The sequence below is a fragment of the Nomascus leucogenys genome, chromosome 12 (genome assembly GCF_006542625.1).
Source record: "Nomascus leucogenys isolate Asia chromosome 12, Asia_NLE_v1, whole genome shotgun sequence".
In the NCBI taxonomy this organism is placed as follows: Eukaryota; Metazoa; Chordata; class Mammalia; order Primates; family Hylobatidae; genus Nomascus; species Nomascus leucogenys.
The window spans coordinates 68,831,881-68,854,823 of record NC_044392.1 but is presented as its reverse complement, the minus strand read 5'-3'; positions in this window follow the sequence as shown (position 1 = coordinate 68,854,823).

Below are 22,943 nucleotides of genomic sequence, written 5' to 3'. Positions count from 1 at the left end.
TTTTTTTTTTGAGAAGGAGTCTAGGACTCTTTTTCTATGTAGATTCCAGATTTCAACCACCTCAGATTACTCAAACTCTAATCTCTGTCTCTTCAAGTCAGAGAGTCTACTATACTTTGCTTAGATTCCCCTTTCTCTACCGCAGTACAGAAAATGCCTACAAAAAGAAAGCTGGGACAAACACAGGAGTCACCTCATTTGTTTCCCTTCTCCAAAGGATCACATTGCTGAGATGCCAGCTGTCCAATGCCTGAAAAGAGCTGTTTAATATATCTGGTCCATTTTTCCAGTTATTTATGGCAGGAAGGCAAGTCTGGTACCAGTTGGCTAGAAGTGGGAGTCTATCACACTGTATTTTAATTGCTCATTTTTGTGTAGTAGGAATCTCAGTTTGAGCACAGGCTACTTGCAGGGCTGAACTTCAGGCATGTTTGATGTATTAGTTTTTCTTGTTGTACTGTAACAAATTAACACAAATTTAGTAACTCTAAACAACACAAATTTATTCTCTTAGAATTCTGGAAGTCAGAAGTCTTAAATGAGTCTTGCAGGGCTAAAATCAAAGTGTTGGCAGCACAGTTCCTTCTGGAGGCTCTAGACAGAATCCTTTCCTTGTCTCTCCCAGCTTCTCAAGGCTGCCCACATTCCTTGGCTCACAGCCATGTCACTCCAATCTCTGCTTCTGTTGTGACATCACATTCTTCATACTTTCAAACTCCTACCTCCCTTTTATAAGGACACTGTGTTTACATTGGAGCCACCTAGATAATCCAAGATAATTTATCCATCTCAAGAACCTAACTGCACATGCGAAGTCCTTTTGCCATATAAAATAACATATTCACCTGTCAGTCAGGGCTTGGACATCTTTGAGGAATTTTTCAGCCTATTACATTTGGCAATCTGTGTAAAAATCACATAAGAATCTATTTATGTGAAGATTCTGGATTTTAAATTAGGCAGGAAGGGAGAAATTGTATGAATTGGCCATGGGAGTGAGCTAACAGAGAAGACTGTGTATTTGTCAGGTTCTCCACAGAAACGGGAACAGTAGGATGGAGAGAGAAGAATAAGAGATAAGAAAGTGAGAAAGAGAAAAAGATTTATTTTAAAAAATTAGTGCACATAATTTTAGAGGCTGGCAAATTCAAAATATGCAGAGCAGCCTGGCAGGCTGGGAATTCCAGCAGATGTCAATGCTGCAGGCTTAAGTTGAACGCAGTTTGGAGGCAGAATGCTCTCCTCTTCTGAGGACCTCCGTCCTCAGTCTTTTATCTTAAGGTCTTCATCTGATTGGACGAGGTCAACCCACATTATAGAGAGTAATGTGATTTATTCAGTCTCCTGATTTAAATCTAAAAAATGCATTCAAATACATTGACAGTAACTTCTGGACTGCTGCTTGAACAGCAGCTGAGCACGATGCACTGAATTGTCTGTGATTGTCAATTTGATGCATCAACTAGGTCTGAGTCTATAGTACTCATAGCCTAGTTGATGCACAAAATTGAAAATCACAGACAGCATACTGTCCGTCCATCCACCCAATTACCTAAGGAGATGAGTTGCTATAGACAGAAAGTAGAGTTATCTGCATAAGAAATTTAAGACATATTTTCATAGAATAAAGTATGACACTGACATGAGGAGTCTGAAGTGAATATAAAATCATTTTGGCACCTTAAGCATTTGGAGGCCTTGAGAACATTGGGACATAAATTTTGGTGTGGACTTTCACATTCTTTTAGTAAGATGAATCTCTTTTAAATAGCTTATCTAACTAAGAATACCAATGAAAAGGAGCCCAGGTATGAGATAAAGCCAGTGCTGAGAGGATGATTCCTGAACACATGTGAAACAGCCCCTGAAAACTCTCAATAACTTGAGGGAGATTCTGAAAGTTCCTAGGTGTCCTTTGCAGATTGCAGGAAGTAACAAAAAAAATTATTAATATAATGTAAATATTAAAGTGATCCAATCTGTATCTGTATGGCGAAATGCCTGGGAAAATTCAAGTTACTATTATTTGTCCCACCATTAAGCAGGAAGCTGTTTGATTATTGTCTGTTCTTACTCACCACTGTATCTTAGTGGTAATTCATAAATATGTGTTGAATGAATGAGTTAGTCAGTGAATTAGTAAGAAGAGAATAAGGTAAAAGAGAAGAAAATGAAAACAACTAAAGTCATTATAAATGGTGAGAAGTTTGATGGTAAGTTATATTCAGCTTTTGGTATACTCTCATATTTCCCAGGCTCCCAATTATTGTCATGCAAGATGCCAAGGAACACACAGAAAATGGCACCACACACAAAGTGATATGCAATCAGAGTTCTTGCATTTAAATATAAAAGCATAGAAAACCACTGTCAAATTCTATCATGTCAGTGTGTCTGGTTGCAAGGAATAGCAGACTGAATCTTTTCATTATCTCCTGCTGTGCATCAGAAGCTATATACCCATTGTAGAGCCCGGTGACTTCTCAAGCATGTGGTTCTGGGAGCTTCCTTTAAGATAATAGCAGGTGTTTTGTTTTTAAGCACAGGGAAAAAAGACAATTTTAAATAGTTAAGTTGATGACACTTCTAAGAGAGAAACTGCATAGAAGGAAGTAAAGTGGCCCAATATCTTTGTTTTGGGGGATTATATATATTCAGGGGATTGAAAAATACAAGAAGACACAAAATGCATGTGACAGATAGGAGAGGAACCAGGAGAGCTCGTATAAGAAAAAATAGGAAGACAGAGGCTTTTAAGAAGGAGGAGGAAGAAATGGAAAGGGTTGGACGCTGCAGAAAGGTTAGAAAGAATGATAAATTAGAAAGGTGTTTAGTATTTGACAATTAAGAAAATGTACTAACAGATAAAGTAATGTCCCTGAGCAGATGGGAGGAGAATGATGTAAAGCAGGTAGAAAGGTTATCTTTGGACAAACCACATAGGAAGGAAGAAGTGATGGAAGTCTGGGAATTCAATGTGTGAAGATCCCATTGAAGCAGGAAATTGATAGAGAAGGTAAAAGAACTTCACACTGGTAACTTGAAATAAAAGAAAGAATGAGAGAATATGTTGAAAGTGAAGAAGTTGCAAAGAAATCTATTGAATCAGCTGCCGTAATATGAAATGCTGTTATTAGAGCATGTCTTCTCAGATTCCAAGTCCGCTAATGAGAGTAGGCTGTGGCATAGTTTTGACTATGGGGTAGAGGTAAAGGAATACAGATTTCTAAAATATATCAGTAGGAGAAATTAATCGTAGGAGGTTCCACAGTGACATTTCAGGTTTTGGGATTGCCATCAAATGTATTCTTTCATCCATCAATCCAATTCAGTAGGTTTTCACTGACTAGTTGAGTAGTTACTTCAAACCTAATGATAATGTTAGAATGATGAGCAAACGTAGACATAACCTCTAACCTGATTTTTTTTTTTTTTTTTTTTGAGATGGAGTCTCGCTCTGCCACCCAGGCTGGAGTGCAGTGTCGCGATCTCGGCTCACTGAAACCTCCGCCTCCCGGGTTCACGCCATTCTTCTGCCTCAGCCTCTCGAATAGCTAGGACTACAGACGCCCGCCACGACGCCCGGCTAATTTTTTTTTTTTTTTGTATTTTTAGTAGAGACAGGGTTTCACCATGTTAGCCAGGATGGTCTCGATCTCCTGACTTCGTGATCCACACGCCTTGGCCTCCCAAAGTGCTGGGATTACAGGAGTGAGCCACTGCGCCTGGCCAACCTCTAACCTTATAAGCCTTTTTTATGTGAAAGGGGAATAGGGGAAGAGGATATAAATAATAATGGCATAAATGAATGTAAAACATTAACATTTATAAGTTCTTTAAGGAAATATGAGAGTGATGTATGGGAAGATAAAGCCGGGGTTTTGAAGAGTCAGGGAAATCATTTAATAAAAAGATTATATAAATTCTCTGCCATTTCTTTCAGAAGATAGAAGCAGAAGAAATACTTTCTAATGAATTCTTTGAGACTAGTATTTCCATAATATCAAAACCAGACAAGACAATGCAAGAAATAAAACTAGATACCAGTATCTCTCACGATAGACACATAGATAGATAGATCCAAAAATCTTCACAAATTATTAGCAAATCAAATTCAATAATATGTAAACAGAATTATATATCATAACGAAGTGGAACTGATTCCAGGTATGCAAACCTGGTTCAACATTCAAAAATTAGTTAATGTAATCTTATCACCTCAACAGGCTGAAGAATTAAAACACAGGGTCATATCAATAGATACAGAAAAAAAATCAGTTGACAAAATCCAACATCCATTCACAGTAAAAATTATCAGTAATAGGAAGAGAGGAAAACATCTTCAAATTGATTGAGAACATCTATAAAAAAAACCTACAGCTAACACACTTAATGGTGGCAAACTCAAAGCTTTCCCACTAAAATCAGGAACAAGGAAAGGATGTCCCATTTCACTCTGTTCTTCAATATGGTACTGGAAGTTCTAGATAATTCAAAGAGTCGACAAGAAAAGAAAAGTGAAACAAAAAATAAAATTGTTCACAGATGACATGGTTATCTATGTAGAAAATCTGAACGAATTTACAAAAATAGTAAATAAACCTCGAATCAATAAATGATTACAGTAAGGTTGCAGGATATAAGGTTATATGCAAAAGTCAACCACTTCCTTGTATACCAGCAATGAAAAAGTAGAATTTGAAATTAGGAAGCAATGCTATTTATATTAATAGTATCTAAAAAATAACATATAAGAAGCACATGAAAAAACTCTAAGTCTCTTAATTAAAAAACTAAATAAATGGAGAGAGAGCTCATATTTATAGATAGAAGACAATATTATCAACATGTCAGTTCTTCCCAGCTTATTTCTAGATTAAATGCAATCCCAATCAAAATTCACAGAAAGTTATTTTGTGGATATTGACAAATGCCTCTTAAGTTTATATGGAGAGGCAAAAGACCCTCCGTAGCTAACAAAATATTAAAGGAGAACAAATTTGGAGGAAATAATACAACCAGATTTCAAGACTACCTATAGAGCTACAGTAATCAAGGCAGTGTGATATTGGAGAATCAATTAATTGATCTATGGAATAAAAAAAGAGAGCCCAGAAATGGACTCAAATAAATATAATCAGCTAATCTTTGACAAAGGGTTAAGGGCAATACAATGGAGAAAAAAACTATTTTCAACAAATGGAAATGGAACAATTAAGCATCCACATGCAAAAAAACAAAAAAGAGAATTTAGACACAGATCTTATGACCTTCTCAAAAACTCAAAATAGATTGCAGATCTTAATATAATATGCAGAACTATAAACTCCAAGAAGATAACATAGGAGAAAATGTAGATGTCACTGATTTTGATGATGACTTTGTAGATACAATGCCAAAGGCACAATCTGTGGAAGAATGGTAAACAGCTCTGTGAGAAATAGTCAAGATAATAAAAGATTTTTAAAAATGAGCTAAAGACTAGGAGAAAAATTGCAGAAGACACATCTATTGGACAAAAGACTTGTCAAAAATATTCAAAGAACTCTTAAAACTCAACAAGAAGGAAAAAAAAAAACCTGATTTTAAAAAGAAGACTTAACAGGCTAGGTGCAGCAGCTCATGTTGCAATCCCAGGATTTTGAGAGGCCAAGGAAGCAGAATCTCTTGAGCTCAGGAGTTTGAGACCCACCTGGGCAAAATAGTGCATCTTTGTCCCTACTAAAAATCAAAAAAATTAGCCAGGCATGGTGGCGTGCACCTGTAGTCCCAGCTACTGAGGAGGCTGTGGTGGGAGGATCACTTGAGCCCAGGAAGATCGCTTGATACCAGGAGGTCAAGGCTGTGGTAAGCTGTGATGACACAACTGCACTCCAGCCTGGGCAATAGAGCAAAATTCTGTCTCAAATAAATTATATGTATGTTTATAAATTATATATATTATAATATATAAAAATTATATAAATATATAATATATATAAAATTCTGCTCTGTGAGAGGCAGAATTATATAAAAATTATATATTTATTATATATATATATATAACATACATATATATACCAGAGCAGCTATGCAGATGACAAATAAACATATGAAAAGATGTTCCATATCATTTGTCATCAGGAAAATGCAAATTGAAACAAGAATAAGATACCACTACACATCTATTAGAATGACCAAAGCCCCGAAACACTGACAACACCAAATACTAGTGAGGTTGTGGAGCAACAGGAACTGTCATTCGTCACTGGTAAGAATGCAAACGGTACAGCCACTTGGGAAGGCAGGTTGGCAGTTTCTTATAAAACTAAACATATTCTTACCACATAATCCAGCAATCACACTACTTGATATGTACTTGAAAGAGTTGAGAAAGTATGTCCACACAAAAACCTGCACTTTATAGCAGGTTTATTTATAATTGCCAAAACTTAGAAGCCACCCCAAATATCCTTCATTAATCCAACCAGTGAAATATAAGTTAGGACTAAAAATTGATCTATCTAGCTGTGGAAAGACAAGAAGGAAACTTTAAATATATATTACCACATGACAGAAGCCAATCTGAAAGGCCACATATGTATGATTCCAACTATACAACATGCTGAAAAAGGCAAAACTATGAAGGTAGCAAAAAGATCAGTGGTGGATAGGATTTTAGGGAATGTAGAGAGGTTACTTCAGGCAGTGAAACTACTCTGTATGATACATTTGTGAAAACCCATAGGATATACAACACCAAGAATGAATCCTAATGGAAAATATGTGTGCTGGGTGATAATGATGTGTCAACGTTGGTCATCAGTTGTAACAAATGCACCACTCTGGTTGGGAATGTTGATAACGGGGGAGGCTATGCATGTGTAGGGACAGAGGATATGTGGAAAATGTCTCAATTTTGTTATGAACCTAAAACTACTCTAAAAAAATAAAATATATCAAATAAATTTTCTAAAAATGTTATTGGGGACTTCTTCCATGATGAGGCTATAGAGGTAGATAGGAGTCAAATCAGTCCAGGTCATAGGGAAATTTTGTCATAAATCAGAAGATAATAAATAGAAACTAGTTTGATCAGGTTTACATTTTTGAAAAGGTCATTCTGTCTGCAATGTGGAGATTAATGTGTGGGGGGTGCCACAATAAATGGAATTTAGACCAGTAGAAAAGTTATTGCAACTTAGAAAAGGTAGTGATGACAAGAAGAGTAAGTGCATGAGAGATATTTAGAAGCAAAGTCAAAAATCTTGTTGATGTATTGAACGTTTCATATGTGACCCTCACTTGATTAGCAGACAAGTTGATGATTATTGCATTTGTGTGTATATGGATGCTGTAGTCATATTTACATGCTAACAAACTACTACCAATAAATTACAGCATGAATTTCCCTCAACGTTAAGAAGAGATGGAATGTTCATAATGAGGAAGAAGTCTTCTGATTTTCTAAATAGGTAGATATCAGGGTATTATTTGAATCTGACAACAAAACTTACAGATTATGTAGCTTGCTTTGCACTGTGATTGAGTCTGCAAGCTAGTGAACAATGTGACCATTTATTCTAAAGGGAATAAGCACCCAACCAAATCAGAGAGCTAAGTAATGGCTCCGGTAATATTCCCATCAGAACTCATTCTGGCATCAAACTAAGTTCCCCAGACAAATTACTAAGTTTTACATATAAATTTTTTCTTCTCCATATTTCTTTCAGCCAAAGCTTTATTCCAACTTACTTTAAATTTCTTTCCTGTTTTTCTTTTCTTCCATAAAATAAATGCCAGTACTTTCACCTCGAAGTGACTTCTCCATTTTATTGTCTTTTAAGAAGTTCTCCTCAGTCTCCAATAGTCTATTTTGGTACTGAGAATGAAGTTAGGAAAAAAAAAATCATTTTAGATTTTAAGCTCTCCGAGAGAACTTTGCCTACCTTTTTTCTCCACAATATCCCTAAAACGTATTCTAATGCTGGGGATATTATCAGTATTTAATAAATTATTGTTGAATAAATAATAAATACATTACTGAATGAAGTTAACATAAGTATCATTTTCTCATATCAACCTTCCCCAATCCCTTATAATAGGTCATGTCCCCTATTAATCACCTTTAAATCCCTATTCTTCTCCTTCATGGCACCACTCACCATTGTAATTAAGTTATAAACTGGGTAATTGGTTGTTTAATTTATATTTTCTAGCATACTTTGAGATCCATGAGAGCAGGTACTGCTCTCCCCCTATTCACTGATATCGGCTCTGTGCTTAAAACTGACTGAAACACAGAAATCGTGAAATGAATATTTGTTGTAAATTAATATATAGTAAATAATGTAATTAAGGAATATGAAAAATCTTAGATGAGAGAAGAAATTTGCAGCTTCAGATTAATGTCTATTTTTCAGTTGAGGAAATGGAGACCCAGAGAAGTTAAGTGACTTGCTCAGTGTTTCATAGATAATAAGTTGTCAGAGCTGTATTTTAATCCCAGTTCCCTCCAACTCCATAGCCTGTGCTTTGAAATGGAAACACTGTGCCACGCTGCACCATTTAAGCAATGATATATTCATTTAAAGCACCAGAGATCACATTTTAGGGAGAGAAAAAGTTTGTAGTATGAGATGAATCAATCAGCCATATGGAAGGAAGAAAAAAAGAGCAGGCTAAAAAGCTTCCTTTCACTTTGTACAATATGAATTGTCACAGGAATCAAATTTGGCACATACTGTAAAGCCAAGAAAAAAATTATCCCACATTGGATGTAAAATGTGACTTGCATTTTATCTATGTTTTTGAAATTCAGAAAGGATACCAGAAGACTTGTGGAGCTGAGGGCATGATGTTTTGATGATAGGCTTTTTATGCACTTATCCCCAGGCAGCTAGAGGAGGACCTGAAAAATTGAAGCCGACCTCAGACATAATGAATACATTAAATGATGAAGCGTCTGGTCAGGGTCAGGCAGCCTCCTTGAAGAGAGTAGATGTGTCTCAGGACACTGAGTCTCCAGACAGAGGCAGGGGCAAGGAAATGGCCTATCAGGGCATAAAACATTTACATCTGTTCTTCTTCTGTCACTTCTCTTTGAGGATGTTTCCCTTGCCTTCAGCAACATCGCAGGTTCACAACCAGATTCTTATGCCTGCTAATTAGAAGGGAGGTCTAACAGCAGCGATCAAGTCTCCACCTGCAACTGGCACCTAATTCTAACAATATCAAATAGATAATGGAAATTATGGATCATTAATTATTAACTCTAACCTGCCACATTCAAGTTCCACAGATTGTCACTTCCCATATGGCTGTGCAGTCAAGGCTTTGCACTGTGGAATCCTTAGTACCCAACCTTCTAACAGGTCCTTATCACAGAATTTCGCATATCAAAGGCATTTTCGATTTCCAAGTAGAACACACAGCCCACGCACTAATCCTCTTTAAAAGAAATCTGTCTCAAAATCTCATCTAGCCTGTTTTACAATCCCGTGATTGGGAGTCACCACCTCATGAGGCAATCTCATTCTGTTTTTAGGATAGGTGAAGTCGCTAGAAAAATCTTCTGAGGTTAAACCAAAATTGAGTTCTTTGTGGCTTCTGCTGCTGTGGCTTCCTCTGCTCTACAGAATTTCATCAATTCTTCTTCATCTACTTTGTATGCCATGTTGTAAAAAACATGGCATCCTAAAAAGAGTTCTGGAATCTTACAAACATGAGCTCAAATGTTAATTCTGGATGTAAGAAACATTTATTATTTCTCAAACTCAGTTTCCTCACGTATACAATGAGGATAACACCTCATGGAATTGCTGCTATACTTAAATGAGTTAAATGCTACATAGTGCCAATGGGTAGACTTGAATGGTAAAGATCATGAACTCTGGAACCAGGCTGCTTGGTTTGAACCTTGGCCCCTAAAACTTACTAGCTGTGTGACCTTGGGAAAGCTACTTAAACTCTCTGGACTCCTTTTTATCATATTTACAATAGCTATAAGGAAAGTAACATGTCTTATCTCAGAGGGTTGTTTGGAAGATTCGTAAGTTAATATGTTAGGTCCAGTTTTAATCAGGGTAAGCCAACTCCTGTATCAAAGGAAAAGCCCCAAATCCTAGAGCCTTAAGAGAAAAAAGACTTATTTCTTGCTGTTGTCACTATAAAACTGGACAATTCAAGGATACAGTCTCCTTCTACGTGGGAGCATCATTGTCCCACAGGACCTTGGCATCTTCCACTGTATTCTCTGTTTTCAATACAGGTAATCACAACACAGAAGAGTGAAGAATGACACAGGATCTTAGCCACCATGGCCTAAAACTGTCCCACACCTCTTCAACTCACATCCTACTGCCCAGAACTAGTCATCAGTCATGTGCAATGCTCACACATAAAAGCCCTGGAAAATGAAGGCCAGTGATTTGCCTAGGAAAAATAGTAAGTAGATTTGGTGCCAGTCACGGGTGGAGACTTGATTGCTGCTATTAGACCTCTGTTCTAAATAGCAGGCATAAGGAACGGTAAGTGGGTTTGGTTTGGTGGCTCCTCACACATCATGGTTGAGGGGCTTTGATCAGTTCTTAGATTTCATAATGTCACCAACATTTTGGATCCTAACCAGTGCAAAGTATATTGCTTTTAGTTTTTGGTATGCACACAACATAGATACATATCAGTTGGTTCATTTTTCAATACCTTTATTGTTCTTTATCTTATGTTTTCAAAATGGAGAAAGCATTATAAAGGAAGGAAATTCTGACACATGCTACAACATGTATGAATGTAAAAGACATTATGCTAAGTGAAATATATATATGTCTTTGCCACAAGGACTGAGAAGAGTGTCTAACACTTTAACACACACTGTTAAGTGTGGGTTATTATTATTACCATGCCATGTGATAATAGTAACTAGAGCAATTATAATTAAAATAGTCCTTGATACTTAAAAAGTCATCATATTTGCTGGACTAAGCATTCTTTTTGTCATTTTTTCATACATCATGGTTCAGGGCCTTCATCTGTTCTCAGAGTTCATAATGTCACCATCATCTTGGATCCTAACCAGTGCAAACTGTATTGCTTTTAGTTTTTAGTATGCACACAATATAGACTCATATCAATTGGTTGCTTTTTTAATATCTTTATTTTTCTTCATCTTATGTTCTCCCTGAATCCATGCCTTGCATTTACCTAAGACTTAGCTTCAGGACATGCCACTGATGAGAGATTTCAAAATATGAGCTTTGACTCATGGGTGAGACAAAGATATTTCAGTGGATCTAAAATGTGTTTCTATAATGGAATAGAAAAAAATATATTTATACATGTATAGCTTGTTGTTAGGTTTAAATGAATTTGTATATGTAAATCATTAGAACACTAAATTTTCAAAATGAAGAAAACCTTATAAAGGAATGAAACTCTGACATATGTTACAACATGTATGAATCTGGAAGACATTGTATTAAGTGAAATAAACCAATCACAAGAGAATAAATATTATATGATTCCACTTATATGAGGTCAAGAGCAGTCAAGTTCATATAGACAACAAGTAAAATGGTGGTTGCCAGGGAATGGAGTAATGGAGAATTATTGTTGAATGGGTACAAAATTTCAATTTAGGAAAATTAAAAATGTTCTAGAGATGGATGCGGTGGTAGTTGCTCAATATATGAATATACTTAATGCTACTGAACTGTGTGTATAAACATGGCTAAAATGGTCAATTTTATGTTGTTATTTTAACAAAAGAAGAAAAAAATGGAAAAAATAAATCAGAATAGTTTTAAAATATGAGTGCCTCACACTAGAGTGAGGTAGGGATTATTTTACGAAACATTTATTTCATATATGTGTGTACTTACCAATGAAGTAAACATATTTCTTAGTATAGGTCAAAGTTAAATAAAAGCTACTATTCCAGAGAACAATTATCACAACAACACGATAAAGCATATGCATTATTTTTTGAGCAGAGTTGTCCTTGCTGAATCTAAAATTCATAACAATTGTTGTTTTTGAAATTCCAAAAATTGTTGTAGCAGTGCACACACACACAACCCCCACCGCCACTACCACCACTTTCCACTTACAGCAATAACTCCATGCTCTCACATTTTTAAAGATTTGACTATCCTATCTGTCCCTCCCTTCCCTCCTGATCATTCTTCCCTTCCTTTATGGATCAACTTAAACATTGCTCACATGCAAGCTTTTTTTGACTTGAGCTCTGTGTGTGTTAAGAGAAAAACATACTCCTCTAAGATAGAATTTATTATTTTATTTGTAAAATTTGTTTAATTTTTTTCCCCACTGAGTTATAATCTCAGAAGAAAGTGTTTATCTTGCTCACCACAAAATCTCCAGGATTTATCAGAGTGTCCAGAAGACACTATTACATGTTTAAAAATTGTTAATGGATGAATGAATGATGACTGAATAAAGACACAGAGCTACCTCAGTGACAACTTCAAATTAAAAGATATATAGCATATACTGTTAGATAGCCTAGAATAAATATGAATTTCATATTTATCCTGTGTCTTTTTACTTCTCTATGGTCTTTCCTTAATAATGTAGATACTTATTTCATAGTTATTGATGGCCCCTTCTTTCAATACGAGAGTAAGGAACTTAGAGTGAAAAGAATGTACGCAATGAAACAAAGACTTTTTTAGAGAAATGAAACACAAACATAATAATGACAGCTCATACACAGAGTGAAATTGACTTTCCCTTTTACCTCTGTGTTTTATGGCAGCCACAGATGCCTGAAATTACAGATGTGCCTGTAAACCCCCAACACCCTAAAACCTTTAGTTGCTCCTTTGAAGGTGTCATTTGTACAGATACATCTTTAAAAGGTGGCAAATTTTCCCATATTCTGAAAACACTCACCCATTAAGCCCTGTTGTATTGCTCTTACCTTCTTGCTATTATCATATTGCTCTTTATTCTTGACATCCAATCTATTGAAAGTGAGAGACTTGCTGTGCTATGTTTCCATTCACATGCTGCCAGGTTGCTGGGGATGAGGATAATCTGTCATTTTGGGTTGGGAGGGAGGCTCGAAGCAGTTAGATGAATAGTGAGTCATGGCCTTTGCTTTTAATATTTTTTCCATTTTGAACTAACTTTCAGAGTTTTTATTACCGTTGTTAGTCCACTGTTACTTCTACAGGATATTCTATAAAGAACAAAAAAGAATAAACTTTGGACTATTCATTTTCACTATCAAATAAACCTATCATGGTTATTTAAAGTGCAATTTGGTTCTCTGAGGACATTCCACATCACATTTAGAATCTTCTGCTAACACAGGAAGTTAATTTGCTTTTCCTTCACTCAAGGTATTGATGAATATTAATGAAAACTAGCTCTCGGACCACCCCTGAAGCATATCATCAATAAACAGCTAATTATTGACAAGTCTGCCATTGAAACAAAATTTGGCATATATGTCCTCTCACCCAGGAAATTCCAGCTTTGAGGAGTTAGAGTAGGAACCAGAAGCTACTAGTAGCTTTTATAATTAGAAAGTCACTATCACATACTCCAATTAAATCGCGTGATCCCCAGGACCCTTAGAAGCAAACGATTTACTCCAAAATTAAAGGCTTTTTTCCATCCAGAATTGTATATCTATATTCCAGCCTTGAAAAGACACCACAATTAGATGTGAAAATTACTTACTGTGTACATTATTAGGTAAACTGTTTATGGAAATAAAAGATACACATTCCTATGAATCAGTAGAAGTATTGTGTGGCTAGAATAATGAGAACATAGTTCAAACAAGAAGAATTTAGTTTTGATTAGGAAAAGAACAAAATCCAAATAAGAATGTCATACCCATTGATATAAGTGGACAGTGATATTCTGGAACCAAAGATGCAATAAGTGAGCAAGAGGTCAAGTCCGGAAGAACCTAGGACTAGGTAACAAGAACTGCGAACTTCAGGAGAGCTGAGGTGATACTGGGGCTAAGCCAGGAAGGATAAGGAGCTTTTGCACTTCTGTTCCTCTGCATGGAATGTTCTTCCTTACACCATTGCATGAATCTCCTTTTTATTCTTCAGTTCTCAGTTTAAATACTTCCTCAGAAAGACCTTTCCCGACAACCCCGTTACTATACTGTCAGTATAGAACACTTGCTTTATATCGTTGCCAGTTCCTTTTTTCATAGCTACAACACATCTTCAATAACCTTATTTTGAATTTTACTTGCTTTTATTTACCTCTTTTTGAATGGTTTGTAAGTTTTATAAGATCAAGGACCTTCTCTATCATCCCCACAGACCAGAATATAATATGACAATGCACAAAGGAAGTGCCCAGTAAATATTGTGGCATGAAAGAAGGAAGGAAGGAAGACATTCATACATCCTTTGTATAGACATTGGCATGCACACTACATATATAATCGAATTCTTCTCAAATTTGTCTTGATTAGACACAGTTCCTCTCAATAGAAGATAATGCAATGCATCAATTCCATCCTCAAATATCTGGACTCCCTTGCCATATAAGGGATGCTCTATTGCTGCAAAAAGCCTCATTTAGTCTTCATGATATTCTGTGTCAGTGGTGTTATTACTTATCCTGGAGATGAGGAAAGTTACAAACAGGACATGAACTATGGTTTTCTATCTCTAAATCTCTTGCTCTTTCCTCCAAATGAAATTCTTAGCTTCTCAGTATATGTGGTACTGAAATAAAAGAAACATAAATGTTGGTTGTACACTAATCTCCTTTTGCCTTTGTTTTTCTTTCTCCTGGCTTTTATGTATCTAGGAGTATATCTGAGAGATAAAGAGGGAGAGAGAAAGAGCAACAGCGTGCACATGTATGTGAGAGAGAGTGACAGAGAGACAGATACAGAGAGACAGAAAGACACACACAGAGTAAGAGAAAGAGAGACAGCAGAGACGGAGAGAGAAAAAGTAGTTTCTGTGGCAGTTTCCAACATTTGCTATATTTTCTAGAGTTAGGTTCTTTGAAATGCTAATGTGTTGGGCACCTTTAAAATCTTCATAAAAATGTGGAGCCCTCTTCCTTAGGTTATATTTTTCCTTCTCAGTATTCTAAATATAGCATATATATATATATATATAAAGATTGTGCATATAAAAAGATTGTGTATATATAAAGACTGTGTATTGCTTAGGCATTTCTATATTTACTCAAGCAATCCGTTTTTGTGTGTACTTCATAAATCTAGTTTAGGCTACTGTGATGTTAGGTATCTATTTAGTTGTTTTTATACTTTTATTAGTCTTCCTGATAATCCACAAGTATGGAATTAGATACTATCGGTGATTGTGAATATTTTTTCTTGTTATGACTCTAGCTAAATTTAAAAAGAATTACAGAAACAAAATTTGGAAAGATCCTTAGAGGACATTACTTTCAAAGCCAGCTGAATAAAACTTGCCTGGGGAGCTTGGTAAAAATACAGACATCACAACCCAAATCGATAGATTTGGATTTAGTAGGTATGGAAAAGTACCCAGAAACTAGTGCTTTTATGAATCTCTCCAGGGGATTCTGATGCACAGCAAAGTGTGAGAAGCAATGTAATATAGACGAGCAGTTTTCAAAAGTTGTTCAATCAGTGGAACATTCCTTTAACTTCTTTACTTGAAACCCCAACATATAAAACTATTAAAAGCACAACTGTTCTAATTGAAGGGAATGATAAACACCTCATCAGCTCCCCCTCTCTCAAACCTTGAGGAACTCCAGTAAGGAGCAGAGGTTGGAAATGATTGACCTAGACCAAGCCTTTCATAATATTACTCAGTCATTTGGCTCCAGTTTAAATGCCACCAGTGACATGAGATCTCTCATTTATAAATAGCCTTTGCTACTGAGATGTAGTTATATATTTACTAGTAATATGTTGCTCCCTTAGAGTTCTGTAGGCTTGTGTATTGACTTAATTAAATAATTATTGGGTTAAGTATAAAACTAACAAACCCACAAACCTACAGGGAACTCATTTTTGACACAGGTGCTAAGAACATACATTAAGGAAAAGACAGTCTTTTCAATAAATGGTACTGGGAAAACTTGATATCCATATCAAGAAGAGTAAAATTAGACACCTATCTCTTGCCATATACAAAAATCAAATCAAAATGGATTAAAGGCTTAAATCTAATACCTCAAACTATGAAATCACTACAAGAAAACATTGGGGAAAATCTCTAGGATATTGGTTTGGGCAAAAATTTCTTGAGCAATACCCCACAAGCACAAGTAACCAAAGCAAAAATGGACAAATAAGATCACATCAAGTTAAAAAGCTTCAGTGCCACAAAAGATACCATAAAAAAAGTGAAGAAACAACCAAAGAATAGGAGAAAATATCTGTAAGCTACCCATCTGACAAGGGATAGAATGTATAAGGAGTTCAAACAACTCTATAGAAAAAAAATCTAATATACTGATCAAAAAACAGGCAAAAGATTCAAATAGACGTTTCTTAGAAGAAGACATACAAATGGCAAATAAGAATATGAAAATGTACTCAACATCATCACTGATAATCAGAGAAATGCAAATCAAAACTACGATGAGATATTGTCTCACCCCAGTTAAAATGGCTTATATCCAAAACAGAGGCAATAACAAATGCTGGTGAGGGTGTGGAGAAAAGGGAACAACTGTACACTGTTGGTGGGTATGTAAATTAGTACAACCACTATGGAGAACAGTTTGGAAGTTCCTCAAATAATAAATATTAAGCTACCATATGATCCAGCAATCCCACTTCTGGGTATATACCCAAAAGAAAGGAAATCAATATATTAAAGAGATGTCTGCACTCCTATATTTGTTGCAGCTCTGTTTACAATAGCTAAAATTTGTAAGCAACCTAACTGTCCATCAACACATGAATTAATGAGGAAAATGTGGTACACACACACAATGGAGTAGTATTCAGCCATAAGAAAGAATGAGGCTGGGTGCGGTGGCCTACGCCTGCAATCTCAACACTTTGGGAGGCCAAGGTGGGTGGATCATGAGGTCAGGAGTTCGAGACCAGCCTGACCAACATGGTGAAACCCCATCTCTACTAAAAATACAAAAATTAGCTGGGTGTGGTGGCAGGTGCCTGTAATCACAGCTACTCAGGAGGTTGAGGCAGGAGAATCAGTTGAACCCAGGAGGCAGAGGTTGCAGTGAGCCGAGATGGTGCCACTGCACTCCAGCCTCACTGACAGAGTGAGACTATGTCAAGAAAAAAAAAAAGAGAGAGAGAGAGAAAGAAAGAATGAGATCCAGTCATTTGCAACAATGTGAATGGAATTGGAGATCATTATGTTAAGGAAAATAAGCCAGGCACAAAAAGACAAACATCACATGTTCTCACTCATTTGTGGGATCTAAAAATCAAAACAATTGAACTCATGGACATAGAGAGTAGAAGGATGGTTACCAGAGGCTGGGAAGGGTAATAGAAGGGTATGGGGGAGGTGGGAATGGTTAATGGGGATAAAAATTGTTATATATAGTTAGAAAGAATGAATAAGACCTACCCATCTGACGGGATAGAATGTATAAGGAGTTCAAGCAACTCTATAGAAAAAATTATAATAATCTGATGAAAAAATGGGCAAAAGATTCAAATAGACATTTCTTAAAAGAAGACATACAAATGGCAAATATATAGTTAGAAAGAATGAATAAAACCTACCCATCTGACAGGATAGAATGTATAAGGAGTTCAAACAACACTATAGAAAAACACACAACTATAGTCACAACAGGGTGACTATAGTCAATAATAACGTAATCGTATATTTTGAAATAAATTAAAGAGAGTAATTGGGTTGTTTGTAACTCAAAGGATAAATGCTTGTAGGGATAGATACCCCATTCTCCATGATATGTTTATCTCACATTGTATGCCTGTATCAAACCATCTCATGTACCCAATATATTATATATATATATATATACCTAATATGTACCCACAAAAATTAAAAAGTAAAAAGTATAAAACTAAAATTCTTCCTAGTGTGAACACAATCCTTAGTCCTTCTTCTCACCCCTGACTCCCAGTATTCTAATCACTCTCTTTTCCATCTCCTTAAATATTTTCTAAGTGTCTCTTTTTTCTTTCCCAATAGCCATGTAACTAAATAACAACATACAGAAGTAGAAAACGTTTTGTCATTGTTTAAAAAATATATAATTTGGAGATCCTATTTCTGTGACAAAGATAAAAAAAGTAAACTGGCTTCCTTGTGTCATTTCTTGATATAGTTTATAAATATCACAAATTTTTTTTATTTCTGCTTATTCTACAGCACTTACATACAAAATTGTCTTTGAGGACTTTTTCTGTGCTCAGCCATGTGTTAGTGTTGTATGTACAAAAGTCAGTCAGATTCAGCTTCTGTCCTTCATGAATTCACAAGGTAGAGGAGGAGACAAATACATAAACAGTTGTAATATAATGAAGTAAGTGCCAAATGAGACCAAAAAAGGGAAGGTGACTAGCTACAGGAAGAGGTGCTATGTGAATTGCACCAAGAAGAGTTAATAGAAGAAACAGAAAAGGAAAGGTGAGAAAGAATAGGCCAGTAAAATTCAAGAAAGCAGTTTCTTTCAGAAACAAAACAAAAAACAAACAATAACCACAACAACACAGAAAAAGAAAAGGAACATTTGGAATGTTTACCAAAATATTCATGAGGAACACAACATCCCTAAGAAATTCCTACAATTCTCATTTGTGAATTCTAAATAAATCTAAGCTTTGAAAGAAAAATTATTTCAACTGTATCATTATTCAAAAAAATCATGCAATTAATATTGGTAATATGGACTTTCCTTTGTTAAAGAATCTGTGGATCAAGGGTGTGTTGCAACGAGGTAGGAATCATTATTTTCATTGTTAACCTCATAGAACTATTTGACTTTTTAAACTATGTATGTAAAACTTAAAAGTTAAGTTAGAAAAAAGTATACAGGATGTTATGTTATCATTTATTAAAAATTTAGAGAATGAGTAAAAGAGGGCTTTGTGATAATTACAGGAAGAGCATTATATCAACAAAACAGAGAAATTTATTTTACATTAAAGGAAAAAAATTGCTATGGATCAGCAGGCGAGGTTGTACACTGTCAACTCAGCATTACTGACAACTTCCTCTAAGTCAGTTTAACAAAGAATCCTGCTAAGCCAACTTAGCAAGAACCCCCTGCCCTTGATATTCAATCAAACTTCTCTTTCTCCATCATCGATACCTAACCAAGTTCCTCTTAGTAATTTTCCATCCACTCCCTCATCCTGCAGTTGGCATTAAATCCCTATTTGTTCTTTTGTATTAGGAGCTGAGTTCAATCTCTCTTTATTACAATAGTTTTGACCCTTACTGCAAGTCTTGAATAAAATATTCCTTGCAATTTTTACTAAGTGTCCAGGGCAAAAATTTTTTTCTTTAACAGTGGCAAGAAAAAAATCCAATTTTAGTCAAATTCTTTTACACTAATTATAATGTAACAATTTAAATATTCTCTTTAGTGAAGCTTTTTGTTTATTCCCTTCTTCCTATGTTCCCTTAGAATGGTGCCTGAGTGTGTAGGAGAGCCTTACTTGACCTTGTGCTAATCTCTGCATGTGTGCCAACTTGAGTCCACCAGTGTTTTGCAGGCTTTATCCTATCTTTAACTGTTAGGAACCTCTCTTTGACTGATAAAATTGTGGTCTATTATTTTTCAGCTTGATTCAGACCTGGTGGCCCCTCTCTGCTGGGTAAGCCTTTGCTAGGCTCTCAGTAGTTCCGAAGACATTTTGAGTTTCTATGAAACACTTCATCTGGCACTTGGTTTATCTCTGCCTCTGAAAAATACCTGCATGACCAGGAACTACTGTATAATGACACCTGGCTTCCACTATGGCTCCATAGGATTCTTACCAGTTCTCATATCTGTGTCCATGCCACACACCACCAAAGGGACCCCCTGAACTACAAAATAGACCCTCTTTTGGTTGACCATGATTCCCATGTTAGCATGGATTTGTTCTGTATGATGACCTCTTCGGATCACTAATGGAGACTATAGCTAGAGTCCTCCCCATCTATGATTTTCAAGCTGTCAAGTTCTCATGAATCTGTATACTCAATCCAATATCTCACTAACTTTGCTGTCATCTTCAGTTGTCTCTACTCATAATTATCCCAGGATGAAAAAGGAGTAAATTTCTTTTTTACTGCTTCTATGTTATATCCTGAGGTAACTTCCTTTCATTATGGAATAAACTCCATGATGTGATCCAAAAGCCCAGTGCTTTATATTTCAAATAGGAGGTAAAGGATTAAAAAACAAACAGAAAAATAAAACAAACCAACTTTTTACTTTTAAAATACTGTTTAACCTGCTATAACATAATATTAAATTTTTATTTCTCTAGGAATTTCTTTTATAGCAATCCTAATGCCCATTTCAAGCCCCTCAAACATACAACAAAAAGGAACAAAAAGCAGAAACAAAATTCTTCAGTAAGAGAACAGTAAGATTAAGAAGAAAGATTGGTAAGGAGGACAAAGGCAAGATATAATACAGAAATCAATAGCTTTTTTATACTAGCAATGTGGCTTGAAATTGAAATGGTACAAAATAATACATTTATAATAACAACAAAAACTATCAAATACTAAGGCGTTAATTTAACAAGAAAATTCAAGATCTAAGTGAAGAACAACATGAAAAGCTTGTTATTAAAAGGCACAAAACCAAAACAAGCAAATGAAGATCTATACTGTATTCTTAGATAGGAAAACTTAGTATCATTAAAATGTAAGTGTCCCCAAAAATTAATATATATTTTTTAGTTCCAACACCACAGATTTTTTAAAGAGATATGGATAAAGTATCTTAAAGTTAGTATAACAGAACTATAGGAACTTGTAAAGAAACAGGTAACGGGAGAATATTCATTCCACCTGATATTAAAAATTATTATATATTTTCTACAATTCAATTGTATTGTCATAGGAAGAAAAAATAGATCAATGGAACAAAACTAGTAGTTTAGAAATATAACACAGCATAAGTGGAGATCCACTATTTGACAAAGGTGGTTTTAATTAATCAGCAAATATATAATTTATTTAATAAAGAATGTTGGAACAACTGGCCATCCATCTGGCAATACATAAAGCTGAACTGGTACCTCATACATGAAGAGATACAAAAATAAATCCAGATGTGTTAAGAAACTAAATATAAAATGAAATACATAAAGAAAGATAGATATGCAAATATAAATTTGGATAGGGAAAACTTCTTAAACAAAATGAAAAATCCAGAAGTTCTAAAAGATAAGATAGCTATATTTGACTATGTAGAAATTAAACGCTTTTTTGTGTGAAAAATAATACCATAAAACAGTAAAAAACAGACTAAAAATTATTTTCAACATATTTAACAGAAAAAAAATTTGCTAACCATAGTATAAAAAGAACTTTATCCAAATTGATAAGAAAAAGTCAAACCACTTAACAGAGAAATAATCAAATAATACAAACACATAAATAACTGGAGAACAAATCCAAATGTAATTAATATACAGTCAGTAGACATATAACCTCATCAGTAGGCAAGGAAATATAAGCTAGTATCATTAAGACATTTCTGGTAATTACCAGACTGGCAAAATTAAAACCAAAGGAGAGCTAAAGACCTTTCTGGTGAGAATGGACACAGAACAGAATAAAAGAAAAATAATTTTTCCCTATGGTAAATAATGTCAATATCTATTAAAAATACAAATAACCTTTGTATCAGTCAGCATTCTGGGCTGTAATAAGAGAAATGGGTCCTGAAATTTAAATAGGAAAGCAACTTATTGACAGAATATCAATCATTTACAGAATTCACAAAAAGACTAAAGAATGAAACAATGAAAATTGGCAAGGAAGGGACCTGGGCAAGATGGCTGAATAGGACCAGCTCCTTTCTGCAGCTCCCAACGAGATCAATGCAGAAGGCGGGTGATTTCCGCATTTCCAACTGAGGTAATTGGCTCATCTCATTGGGACTGGTTAGACAGTGGGTGCAGCCCACAGAGGGCAAGCAGAAGCAGGGTAAGGCATTGCCTCACGCAGGAAGCACAAAGGGTTGGGAAACTCCCTCTCCTAACCAAAGGAAGCTGTGAGGGACTGTGCCCCAAGGAATGGTGTATTCCAGCCTGTATACTACACTTTTCCCACAGTCTTCGCAACCCACAGACCAGAAGATTCCCTCCTGTGCCTACACCACTAGGGCCCCGGGTTTCAAGCACAAAACTGGGCGGCCATTTGAGCAGACACTGAGCTAGCCGCAGGAGTTTATTTTCATACCCCAGTGGCACCTGGAATGCCAGTGAGACAGAACCATTCACTCCCCTGGAAAGGGGGCTGAAGCCAGGGAGCCAAGTAGTCTAGCTCAGCAGATCCCACCCCCATGGAGCCAAGCAAGCTAAGATCCACTGGCTTGAAATTCTCACTGCCAGCACAGCAGTCTGAAGTCCATCTGGGATGCTCAAGCTAGGTGGGGGGAGGGGTGTCTGCCATTATTGAGGCTTGAGTAGGCAGTTTTCCCCTTACAGTGTAAACAAAGCCACTGGGAGGTTCAGACTGGGCAGAGCCCACTGCAACACCTCAAAGCCCCTGCGGCCAGACTGCCTCTCTAGATTCCTCCTCTTTGAGAAGGGCATCTCTGAAAGAAAGGCAGCAGCCCCAGTCAGGCAATAGTAAATAAAACTCCCATCTCCCTGGACAGAAACCTGGGAGAAGGGGTGGTTGTGGGTGCAGCTTCAGCAGACTTAAACATTGCTGCCTGCCAGCTCTGAAGAAAAGAGCAGATCTCCCAGCACAATGTTCCAGCTCTGCTAAGGGACAGACTGCCTCCTCAAGTGGGTCCCTGACCCCCATGCCTCCTGACTGGGAGAC